This window comes from Micromys minutus (assembly GCF_963924665.1).
Source record: "Micromys minutus genome assembly, chromosome: 16".
Classification (NCBI taxonomy): domain Eukaryota; kingdom Metazoa; phylum Chordata; class Mammalia; order Rodentia; family Muridae; genus Micromys; species Micromys minutus.
Genome location: NC_137985.1, coordinates 54,807,859 through 54,821,275, shown reverse-complemented (window position 1 = coordinate 54,821,275; position 13,417 = coordinate 54,807,859). Strand labels below are relative to the sequence as shown.

Here is a 13,417-nt window from a genome sequence, read left to right as displayed (position 1 = left end):
TTCCAGCTTGCTGAAGTTATAGGCCAGTGGCATGTGAACGCCACGATTTCAACTGTTTTAATTCGCAACAGCCCAATCCCCATCTGCTGGTGTCTCAGGGAAAAGGGATGGCACTGACCAGTGTGGTTGTTGAGCCCCCTCCCCCGTCTCAGGATCATACATGCTGTGTTTCATCTCTTAATTCTCACCAAATCGCAGACACACAAACTATGGCTTACTGTTCTTCCTATGACAACAGAAGCAGTTATATGAGAAAGTCCAGGTCACAGAACTCAAAAGTGGAGGAAGGGTCTCTTTGGCCCCAGGCTGACTACTTAAGCATTTCACTGGGTGCTGAGAACTAGACTCTCTGGGAGCTATTTTGGGACTTGGGGTTACTGATCTAAGACAACCCTAAGGTGTGGTCAGGAAAGATGACTAGGCAGGCAGAAGGTAACCAGAGAGCCTCTGTAAGGATGGCCTCGTCTAGCAGTCAGGAAGCTCGAGATGAAAGCACCCTGAAAATTACCTGGGAGGGGGGCATTGCATCTTTGTCAGTCACAGACTATCTACCATCCAAGGATGGCAAGACTCCCAGGAGAGTGGGTTGTTCTTAAGGCCGAGTTCCAAAACGGGACTCAGCAGAGGGCCACCAATTTCTAGCCCCAAGGGTATCTAGATAGGACAACAGAGTCCTGGCAGTGGTGGTAGCCTCCGGGGTGGAGTGGGGCAGGGGGAGTTAAAAGGGGCAAGTACCCAGGATAGAGTTGTTGTGGGCAAGACAACATAGCAGCAAAAGTTAGGGGTGTTCCAGTAGTGAACAACTTTAAAGGGGCCTGGGAGACAACTGGAGCTCATTAGGTCCTGGGTTCAATCCCCTGTGTAAAGTGGGCATGGTGGTACACATCTGGAATTCTAGCATTCAGGAGATGGAGACAGGAGGATTGAGAGTTCAAGGTCATCTTCAACTACATAGTGAGTTTATGGCCGGCAGGAGACCCTATTTCTATATCTGTAACGGGACACAGACCTTAGTACAACTGACTCCATGGAAGTGTCACTCGGGCTGTAAAACTCAGCTCGTGGACCACACCACCTACCCAAGCTAAAACAAAGGCCTGATCCATCAAAGCTCATAGCTCTGGGAAGTTCTCAAAATGTACTGCTTTTGCTTTTGGCTTCTGTAGCTTTACTTCTGGTTGCCTGTTCTTGCTAAATGAGTTATGTCAATCCAGACCATGAATTCTGTGCTTAAAAGTTTACCCCAAGAAAAGCTTGGTGCTACACTGGGACCCCAAATGCCCAGGGTAGTCTCTATCCGGCTAATAAAGACTTTCTGTTGGCTTAAACCCATGGCCAAGCAGTCTTCCCTGGTGGATAACCAACAGCATCTCGAAAAATGAAACAAAACAAGCAGAAGGTATGGAAAAGACTTGGAGAGATCAGTTAGTAATTAATCATGCTTGCAGCTCCTCCAAAGGACCTGAATCCTATTCCCAGGACCTACACTGAACATCTCAAACCACCTATAACTTCAGCTCCAGGGATCAAATAAATTCTTAAAATAAAAAATAAAAAAAGATTTGTTTTATGTAAGTACACTGTAAACTGTCATTGTTATTAGACACACCAGAAGAGAGCATCAGATTCCATTATAGATGGTTGTGAGCCACCATGTGGTTGCTGGGAATTGAACTCAAGACATCTGGAAGAACAGTTAGTGCTCTTAACCACTGAGCCATCTCTCAGGCCCTCAAATGATTTCTTTTGGCCTCTGTAGTATGTATGGCACATACTCACAGGCAAAGAGCTACACGGCACATCAGTAAAATTACACACACACACACACACACATATATATTTTTTTTTTTGAGACAGAATTTCTCTGTGTAGCCCTGACTGTCCTGGAACTTGCTCTGTAGACCAGGCTGGCCTTGAACTCAGAGATCCACCTGCCTCTGCCTCCAAGTGCTAGGATTAAATGCATGCACTGCCACTACTGCCACAACCACCTAACAATAAAAATAATAAAAATTTAAAAATTAGTAAGGGGCCAGGTGGTAGTGGTGCACACATTTAATCCCAGCACTCAGGAGGCAGAGGCAGGTAGCTCTCTAAGTTCAAGGCCAGCATGATATATAGTGTGAGTTTCAGGACAGCCAAGGCTACACAGTGAAATCCTTTCTCAAAAACAACAATAATAGTAATAAATGGCTATTTAAGTGGTAGAACATTTGTCTAGCATGTGAAAGGCCCTGGGTTTGGTTCCCTCCCCCTGTCCTCCAAAATAAGCAAGCCTTATTATTTGTGGAAACATATCTTATAAAAAGAATATGCAAGAGCCTGAAGTGCTTAGGAGCACTGGCTGCTCTTCCCAAGGACTCAGGTTTGGTTCTCAGCACCCACATGGGTAGCTCACAAACTTTCAGCTGACACCCTTGTCCGGCTTCACCAGGCATCGGGCACCAGCCACACATAACGAGTACAGACATACATTCAGGAAAAACACCCATACACAGAAAATTAGTGTCTTAGTCAGGGTTTCTATTCCTGCACTAACATCATAACCAAGAAGCAAGTAGGGGAACAAAGAGTTCATTCGGCTTACACTTCCACATTGCTGTTTATCTCCAAAGGAAGTCAGGACTGGAACTCTTCGGGAAGCAGGAGCTGATGCAGAGGCCATGGAGGGATGTTACTTACTGGCCCACTTCTCCTGGCTTGCTCAGCCTGCTTTCTTATAAAACCCAAGTCTCCCAGCCAAAGGATGGCACCACCCACAATGAGCTGGGCCAGGAATGGCTCCACCCACAATGAGCTGGGCCCTCCCCACTTGATGGTTGAGAAAATGCCTTACAGCTGGATCTCATGGAGGCATTTCCTCAACTGGGGCTCCTTTCTCTGTGATGACTCCAGCTTGAGTCAAATTGACACAAAACCAGCCAGTACAATTAGTAAAATCAAAATTAAAAAAAGAAAATGACAAGCCCCTGAGGACTTTTTAAGCAGCAGGAAGTGGGGGAGAAGAGTTCCATCTCTCACCAACTTGGCGGTGCCAGGCTGGCCATGGAGGAGGCCTGTGTTCTCAGAGGACAGAAGCCCAACTCTAAGGCCTCTGTTTTCTTATTGGCTCCTTCGGCTTGCTATCATTTACTTCTCACAATCTATCAAATGCAGAGTGCTTAGCCTTAGGGACGAGGAGGTCCCTTCCCTGCAAGGCCACCTTAGGCCAAGTGATGTTTCAAATGATTTCAGTTGTTCCTAAGAGGAAAAAAAGGAGACTCTGGTTCTGGGGTGACACCAGCCTGTAACCCCAGATACTTGGGAGACTGAGGCAGGAAGACTATAAGACCAGCCTGTACTATAGAGTGAGTTCAGAGACACCCCAGGCACCTTGTCTCAAAAAGGATGGCAACTTTCTAAAATTTCACAAACCTGACAGCTCAGCAGGTAGACATGTTTGCTATGCAAGTCTGCCCATCTCAGTTTGATCCTGGAACCAAATTGAAGGTAGAAGGTGAGAATGGCTCCATAGAATGGTCCTCTGATTTCCACACATGAGCAGCACACACACACACCAATAATGAATAAAATGAAACAAGAAAGATGAAGAGAACAATGCACTTTCCAAGACATGGGTATATACTGTCCTGCCTCTCGCCATCAGACTGTGGATAGGATTTTGTTAATGGGAAGTTGGACTTTCCCTGGAATCTCATGCTCAGAAGGAAAAGGCTGAGAACCTGGTGCTGACCAGATGGGGAGTTTGTCTCCCAGGAGGAAACCTCACAGCTCTGACAGCTTAACTGCATTGCAGGAAGCTACAGCCTACATGATGATGGTGGTGGTGGTGGTGCTGATGATTGATGATGGAGAAGCTCCCACATCTTGACCATGATTGCTTAGTTATGTATACCTCTACCCTTCTAACCTAAGCCTCATGTCAAGACCCCAGAATAGGCAAGGTGGTAGGAGTTGAATGTCACTGGGCTTCTTGTGGCCGTACTGAATACATCTCCTCTTCTGACTTCCATTAACCTATCTGCCTAACTGGCACCCTGAGGACAGGTGGCAGAGACTAGCTGTTAGAACTACCAGGACCCACACCTAGACCCTGACAACTCTAGGAATAGTCTCTTGTCTGGCTTCCCTTTCATGCCTATGCTTAATTCTATTCTGAACTGTTTTCAAAAGTAAGCTCCATTTCTGCTTATCACAGACAGGCCCTGAAATTCTCTGCTGTGGTCAAGAATCCTGTTCTCTGCAGTGGAGGTCTCTAAGACAACGTCTCATGTTGCTATGGATAATAGCATACTCTGCTCTGGGAAGAAGCAGACTCCTCCTCTCTGAGGCCAGTTAATTATGGATGCAGAATAGGCTGCTAACATCCTGAACCTAATATGAGAGAATTGCTGATGTCATGCAACTCTCGATGCTGCTCTTGACAGACTGAAGCCTCTCCTTCTGCCTGCTTCGCTGGACCCAGCCCTGGTGCCTTCTGTGTTCCATAAAATTTGTTTCAAACCTTGTTTGTTGGCTTTTTCTCCTTTGCAATATGCTGCTTTGTAGTTTGGCTCTGTTTGGGAAAATTAATCAACAGCTGGGCCTCTTATGCCGATTATCCCTTCTCCTCAAAATGGTCATGAGGTTAATGAATGTTTTTGGGCATCGAAGGAGAAAGAGGATGTTAGGGGTTTGCCCCTCCCTTATACAAAGGAGAAAATTGTGAAAGTTCATCTCTGGGTCTCCTTAAATACACTCAGTGGGTGGGAGGCAATATAAATGGAGTGGAACTGGGTTCCGTACATGCATGCTAAGGGGGCTTGTGCATGTGCCTGCCTGTCAGAGCTTAGCAGAGGGGCTCCAAGGAATAGCAACTAAATAAACTCTCCTGGCCCGAATGTACTTTTGTTCTTTTTCCACTTTTCTGTGTATGTTTGTAATGTGCATATGTGTATGCATGTCTTTTGCATGCATGTGTGTGGGTGTGTGTGCATGTATGTGCACATGCATGGGGGTGCGTGCATGTATGTGTACATTCGTGTGGAAGACAGAGGTTGTCAGGAATCATCTCCCACGTAGCTTCAGAGGGTGATGGGAACACAGGACAAGGACTAGGAACATCTGTGTGGTAGGCTATTGAGGTGGATGTGCATCCCAGCCATGTCTCAGTCCCTAGTCCCAGTGGTGCCTGATTTGCCCATTGTCTGGTGTTTGCTTCCAATTCATCTTCCCTGGATCCCTGTGATACCTGGCCTTAGAAGTACTTCCACTTGGCCCTATAGGTACAAGGAAAGAGCCATAGTTTCCCTACTCTGCCTCAAGTTTGCAGAGTACTTCTTTTCCTACCTACTGCTCCAGAGCCATGAGCAAAGGAGGCTCAAAGAGGGCCCAGCCTCAGCCACCCAGCAGAAAGGTAAACACAATGCTCTACTCTGTCTAGCTAAAGACAGGTGGAGGGCAAGGGGCCCAATATTGATACAGTGCCTATTTTGTGTGACATTTATCTAGCAACAATGTGTGCTGGGGCTACACTGTTACTACCCCCTTAGATGTAGGAGTAAGGTCAAGGCCAGCTCTTTTGTTATAGCCCTACTCTAGGCTTCAGTGGCTCCTTTTCTGGTACGATAGGCTCAAGTCTCCAGCCAGACCTTCAGGGCCCAGACACATGTGTTCCGACTGTCTCTCACTGCTTTCCTACACCCCAGCTCATCTGTGCCATCTGGGCCTGATGCTCTCAGTTCCCCCAGACACCTTCCCTGGCCTGAGTTCAGGGGACTAAACTGCTGTCCTTAAAATTTTGGTTTGTTCATAAAATAGAATCTCATATTGTATTCCAGGATAGCCTTGAGCTTTCCTGCCATTCTCCTGCCTCAGTTCTTGAGTGCTGGGATTATAGCATACCTCCCACACACATCAGGTAGTTCCATCTCCATTTTCCTGCTTGTTCACCACCCCTTTCTGCAGTGTCTCTCATTTTTTTAGGTGTAACCAAATCTCTGTCAGGAACCTCTTTCCCTCCTGGAGTATGTAATTCCTCTTACAAATGAGATTACTAGTAATCACACCTAGGGAGAAAAGGCTGGGCGCAGGGCTGTAGATAGGGCTTACAGTCACAGCTGGTTCTTCTGTGTCACATACCATAGGCCTTGGTGGGGTTAGGGTCTATAGCCTGTGTCCCTCTTGCTCATTTCCTGGTGCTTCCTTAATCCTTCTTAATCACTGTCATATCTAAGCTTCATGCTGGCCTCAAGAGACCAGGGTCAGGTTTGTAGAAGATAAAGGTAATATACAGAAGAGCAAAGTGATTTCTAATGCTGAATAGGCAGAACCCTGGCTGGAGCCTAGATTAGACTCGTGGCTGGTCCAGTCTTAGGCAGTGACGGGGCAGGGGTAGCCTGGTTGTGGAGCCCTCAGCTCAGGGTCCTATCCCCCAACTCTCCTTATACTCAGTCGTGGACAGATGCATTCTGCAAGTCTAGGAGACTCAGTGGCTCCCAACCTACCTCCCAAGGAAGACAGAGGTGGGAGGCCACCTGGCTCCAACTGAGACATCAAGCTAGCTGCCACTTGTCTGAGAAGGTCTCTAGCCAATTAGACTCTTTGTCATAATTCTCTCCTCTTCAGGTAATGTGGAGTCAAGGCTAAAGCAGGTTCTGGGTTCAGACAGTGTTCATCTCAGTTACCATGTACTGAGGAAGGTCACTTTGTCTTCCTGAACATCAATCTCTTCTTGTGCAAGGTGGGAGTCCTCACAGCCCCAGTCTAAGCTTGATGTGTGGAGTGAGCAGAACACAGTCCTTGGCTGGCAGTGCTCAGCACTCTCGATGCACACCCTTAGAGCCATGCATTAGACTGTCAGTAGAGGCTCTGGACACCCTCAAGAATCTGAGGCTCAGACCCAGGTCCTGGATCCTGGCCAACAGGGGTCCTAGCTATGCAAGTGACTCTGAACAAAAAGGAAGCTGGGTATATTGGAAGCATATGTGCCTGGGACCTACCCTGACTCCTCCAGCTGCCACAGAGATTGCAAGGCCACTGCCCAAGTGACACTGAGAAGGGCAACGGGAGCTCAAAAGGAAAAGGGTAGGATGGGATAGGAAGAGAAGACTCAGCAGTTTTCTCTAATGAAGCCACAAACCGCAGAGTCCCAGAGGGAGAAGCTATCTGGAGCCTCGGTGACACAAAGCCAATTTTCTCTACTTTGCTCTGTGGATTAATTGCCAACATGATTTAACTTCCTGGTACACACCACCCGTGTGTCCTCACCACTATCCTTCCTGCCCAGGGGAAAACAAGCTCATGACAGGCAGGTGAAAGTGAGAGCATTAGCTGAAGTTCTCACCTCTGGGTGACCCCAGCTCTGCCATGTTTTGCTATGTGACCAGAGGCAAGTCATACTCTCTCTGTCAGACCTCAGTTTCCTCCCTGGCATAATGGGGGGGGGGATTGAAGTGCAGTATGTCCTTCTAGCTCTTCTCTTAAGAGAGAATCCTCAGCTTTCTGTGACAAGCTCCAGGAGCGACTCACTCTCTGTCCTTGCTCCTATATGGCTGTCATTCTTAGCCCATTGTACAGAAAGGAATCTGGGACTCTAAGAGGCTAAGCACATGGCTGTGGGCCATGCAGATGCTGAGGGATAGATTCAGCTTCCAACCCAGGCTCATCTGACCTCGAGACCTTACCTGTGTTTGTGCTCTTTAACTCAAACCTGACATTGTCCCATGACATAATAAGCATCATCAAGCATCTACTACATGTCAGGTTTTATTCTAAGCACTGAATACATGTTCAATCCTAAGATTCACATTAGAACAAAATATCCATGTGTTCCCTGTGTGACAGACGAATTGTTATTGTTTGTATCCCAGCCTAGCTTCAAACTTTCTAAATAACTGAGGATGGCTATGAACTTCTGATCCTTCTGTCTTCACCTCCCAAGTGCTGAGATTATAGGTATGTGCCACCATGCTAGTGAACTACAGTTGATGGTCCCAGGTTTGATGAGCAATGAAACAAAACAGAAAGTGCACAGGCATGTGTCATTTCCACCTTGCACTCTCTCCTGGCCACACCTACCCTCATTCCAAAGTTCCAGTTCAGGAACCACACACCCTGAGGGAAGCTGGTAGAGGGATGTCTTTAAAGGATGCCAGAAACCCTGTGTGGGGAAAATTCAATTGCTGCCCCACTGATCTGGAATTCATAACTCTCACCCCTTCCTGTCTTCCCCAGCTAAAGCAGCTGAGCTTTGCATATGACCTATGGACAGAGTGGAGAAAGCTGAGAAAAATGCGGGAAGGAGTTGGTTCATTTGGGTGATGGAGTGCCCGCTCCCTTTGCCAGCATGCAGGGCTCAATAATGGCAGACAGGGCTTCAAAAAATTGCAGCATGAATAGATGAGCCCTTTAAGGTAATAGAAATGCTGTCATCCTAGAGAGAAATATGGGTCCCAAGTTCTGCAGGAGGGGACACTGGGCCCTTCTGCCCTGGTTGCTGAGCTCTCTGTCCCCATTACAACCAGGACTGAAAGAAGAAATCAGGCTGAGGAATGGTTAGAAAACCAACTTATCTCCTGGCCCCTGAAGTCTCCACGCAGGGAGGAGGCTGCAAGAGGGGACTGGGAAATCAAGTCATTCAGCCTGGCTGTGACCTTGCAGCCTGCTCCCCACAGGCACTGTAAGGACAGCCATTAGTTCTAGACCTGAGTGCGCAGGAGGCTCCATCAGGCAGTGTCTTAAAGAAAGAGAGGTGTGCTGGGCAGCACATGGGCTTGTCGGTGGGGCTGTGAGATTAGACTATTTCTCTATGTGCTAAGAAAGCCTACTGTCCTTTCTGCGGACTTAGCTGCCCTCCAGAGAAAGCTGCAACTAAGGGTTTCCTTCCTCTCATCCCATCTGCAACTGCATCCCAGACAAGCTCTCAGGGCTCTTCAAGTGGGCATTAGCAGGATCAACCATCATGGGTATGGCATCAACCTTTTAAACATGGCCGTCATGACTGACACTTGTTGAAAGATGACTAATACACTCTGCATATGCTAATTAGTTTGGTCGGCATACTAATCCTAGGGATTTATGATCATTTCCCTTTCACATATCATAAAACAGGCACAGAGAGATTGACCTTGAGGTCACACAGCTATAAAAAGCAGTGAGGCTGGTATCTGAATGTGGATGTCTGTCTCCACTTCTCTGTGGCCTCTGCACTGTGTAAAGTAGGCTGTCTAAGATATACATACTTTGCTCCAGGAACTCAGAGGTGACACTGAAGGACGGCTACTCCAGTTTACCTCATTATACCTGAGAGAATAGTGTAGCCAGATGATTCAGCAGGAAGAGTAAATGGGTGGTTGTCACCAAATCTGATGATCTGAGTTCAGTATCTGGAACCCACATGGGAGAAGGAGAAAACTGACTCCTGTATGTTGTTTCTGCATGTATCCCACAAAATAAATAAGTAAATGTAATAAAAATAAACCTCAGAGAGGATCGTGGGGATGGGGAAAGATTCAAGCCCTAGCCTCACTGGCAAGTAACCCAAATTCCTCTTCCTATAGATGTCAGTCTGGAAACTTTTACATTCATTAATCATCCTGCTATTTCCAAGAATTTCATTTGTCAAAGAGATTACACCAAGCAAGCTGTTCATGTGGCAGGCATGGTGGCTAAGAGGTATGGGGCTAGGAACAACAGGTCCTTGTTCTCAGGGAGGTAGACCAAGCAGGAGCCACACATGGGCTTTGTATGTAGAAGACCTGTGAGTGTGAATCTGACAGAGGGGAGTATCTATGGAAGTGAGGTCATCTGAGAAGCTGGACAGGACAGGATGTTCATAGACGCAACAAGAATGAGGCTGCAGTGTCAAAGAGGGAAGAGACAGGTTTGGGGCAAAGGGAGTTATGCGTGGTCACACAGAAGATGAAATGAGGCTGGAGAGTAACAAAAGGTAGAAGTGTAAATTTCCTCTAGTGGCACTGAGGAGTCACAGGGATCAGCCTGCAGATGGGTGAATAGGTTCCTCATGTTTCACACTGTCCCCCACCCCCAACCACAGTTCAGCTATTTCTTTACCCAGGGTACTAGGGAAGACAGGTCCTCCCCTCCTCTCAGAGACACTGCCATGACAGGGCTTCAGGTACCCCAGGACTTTAATAAGACATTCTCCCCATTTCCTGCCCCTCCTCCAGGCTATCTTTGTCTGGAAGAGCAGCCCGCAGAGATGTGTGGTACTGTTCAAGGTGCTGGGACACTATTCCACCCAATCAGAGGCACTGTGCCCACAGTTTTCTTTGGGCAGGAAATTTCATTTGTTTTACAAAGGAGATCAGGAACCTAAAACAAGAGTAGAAAAAAACACTATAAACTTGCTCCTTGCATCCTAGCCCAGCACTTTTTCCACATCAGGAAGACCTTGTGCCCTTCACCAATGAATGTCCTGGATGATCCTTTTACCAAACCTAAGCTAACACAAAAAATAAACTTCTCTTCTCTTACCCACATCCTCACCTCTGTCTCTCCACATGATGACAGTGGCATCTCACACGACATCCTGAGGGACCAGTCAGAATGGGCCAAGGGTGCTGGAGTAAGTGTGTGTGTGCTCACCTGGGATGCCTGGGTACAGCTCACTCTGATACCCTCTGAGAAATCACACATTAATACAATGGACTTGAGAAAAACATACTCTCTACCTGTGTAGCTTAGCGTCTTAGTAGGTACCTACTGTGGTTCAGGCACTGATCTGTAACTTCCATAGGAAGCTTTCTACTCTCACCACAAACCCCTTGCCACAGGTAAGGACATTCAGGCTTGAGCAGGGCATAGAGCTCACTATAGGTAATGGAGGCAGTGAAGAGCTAGGATTTGAACTCCAGTCTGTGTTGTTCTGGAGTGTCTTGTTTATCAAAGCTCATCACAATTTGTACAGGCAGTGACTCCTGTTACTATGGCTTTCTAAGTCTGGCCAAGTTTCTCTCCCTGTTTAAACTTCAGCTTATTTGCAAGCTGAGGAAAGTGGAAGTATACATCTATAGTGTTCTCGTGAGACATAAACCAAATGATGCATACAGCAAGAACACAATGAGTGCTCTCCACTAGGCTGAATGTGATTATGATCGGACAAGGTCTTTGATGGCTGGCTGGGTGTCTGATGAGCCTTGCCACACCCCAAGTACTTGGCATCATAAACACCAGAGTTTAGGAATGAAGGGTCAGCAGCAGCAGCATACCAAGCAGAGTCTATTGCTACACTGCATCCCCATGGCCTCATGAGGTGGAGACTACCTGGCTGTCAAGTCCCTGAATGCCCAACAATTCTATACTCCCTCATTACCACCATCCCAGCCCTCATAGGGTTAGGTTTCATAAAGTTGCTATCACATCCTTCTAAAGGGCCCTTGGAAGGGGTTTGGGGGTATAGCTCGGTTGATGGAGTCCTTGTCTAGCATGCATCCATTACCAAACTGGTCAGGCAAGGCTTATAGACTCCTCCCATCTTACATATGTTTAGTTTCAGACCTCAGGACAACTGGGGGACCAAGCTGCATATTTTACATGTCAACATAGACCTGGCCTCCAGATTCTCTTTAGCATCTCTCAATCCCTAGTCCTTGCCCCCAACCTTGAACTTTCCAGCCCAGGGGCTGAGCTGCCCTTCCCCCAGAAGTCCTCCCTATATAATCCAGACATTTTGCCCTGCTCCCCAGCATGTGCTCGTGCTTTTTTTTTTTTTTATTATTATTATTATTATTAACTCCATGTTGTGAAATCTTTTAGCAAACAGGCAGGTATGTAGTCACAAATCAACAAACACATAAAGACACTGCTAATTATTACTGACTGTGGGATGCTTTGGGGGAGCCTGGGCTGGGTCTGCTCTGCTGATTGATGGCCCCATCCCCCATATTCCCAAGCTGGCTAATTGCAGGAAGTCACATCATTCAGAAGCTAGGGTAAGGCAAGAATAATGGCATCCATGCTGGAGCCTGGTGTTCCTGGGAATGAGTCCAGCCATTGAGAACAATAAATGCTTTGTAATCACCTCCTACTGCTCCTGTCCAGCAACACCAGGCCCCAAGGAAAGCCTCTCCAGGTATATAATGAGGCTGAGCAGGAGTGGGAATTTGTGGGGTCTCACTAGGACAACCTGCTCACAATCTGCTTTCAATTAAAGAGCCAGGTAGGCAGGACTCACTGGAGAAAAGATGTGGATGATCTGACCACCAAACCTCGCACCCAAAGTTCAAAGACAAGAAGTCATTTACATTCTGGATGGGGAGCAGCAGTCTAGTTTTCAGATTAGTGGATTCCTGGTTGGGGGTGGGGGAGCAGTGAGCACATGAACAGACCAATGCTCCCTTCCCCATCCCTCTTGGAACCTCAATTTTCTTTTCTGAGTAGCAGTGATAAGTCAGACAATGGGAGGCAACAAGGGGACAGAGAAGGGATTATGAACAGATTTATGACAATATACATCATCAACCATGAGGACTCTCAGCAAGCCCCCGCATAGGTATACCAATGTGTCCATGTACTCTGTATAGTAAACTGAAGTGAAAACTTAAGAGTTCTTGGAAAGTTGGTTGGATGGTGCTTTGCTGGGGCAAACACATGAAGAAACATTTTGTTAAAGTGGACACAGATGAAAGCTAAGGCAGACTTGTGAAGGAACGTTTTGCTGAAGCAGATGCAGAAGAGAGGATGTTGTGCTAAAGCAAGCACGTAAGAGGACACATGATAAAAGATTCTTTGCTAACAGCATACATGTATTGGTCCACCTTACATTGTAGAGTTGATCTGCATTTCTAGGAACTCCATAGAGAGAAATGCACCAAGAAAATGTCTGGTAGGTGTGCTCCAGTTTCTTGCCCCTTCAGTGGACTCAGGCTGATTGGATGCACATGCTGAGGCAAGATCCATGCTGAGGCAAGGCATGTAGAAGACACTTAATGTTTGGAGGGTATAAATAGGACTCCATGGAGATACAGAGACAAAGCTTGACTTGCTGGTACAGCTAGCTGCGCAATGCTTGTGGGTGTGTCTTTGCTGATCTTCTATTTCCTGAGAGCTGAGAACTTCTGGGGTTCCTAATGATCCCTCCTGCTGACTTGAGCCTAGGCTGAGGCCTGGCTGTCTCTCTTAGGTCATGTATTGCTGTTGCTAACCTGACTACCGAACTAGATTGCGGGTGTGTCTGTGAGGATTTTGCAAGTGGATTGAGCTGCTGTTGCCTGCTAATCTGTGAACTGAACCATTGGTTTCCAAACAACACAGTTGCTTCAAAGAACCTTTCTAAACAGGTCCACTTACCCCTCAGCCCCTGTATCCTTTTTTTTTTTTTTTTCAACTACCTCTGGTGGGTAGTGGGCTGAAGAGTGGTTAAAGCATTTAAGAACCATCATTAAAAATAGATTTTGAAAAAATTAAAGTTATAGTA

The 13,417-nt window shown here is 46.9% G+C and overlaps 1 protein-coding gene across 15 annotated transcripts in view; it reads right to left on the bottom strand.

The window, feature by feature from the left end:
* The window catches only part of MEGF11 (multiple EGF like domains 11), a gene marked incomplete at both ends in the record, with an annotated part of 202,161 nt that overhangs the window by 29,149 nt on the left and 159,595 nt on the right, over nt 1–13,417 (bottom strand). The gene's annotated exons all lie outside the window — the stretch shown is intronic.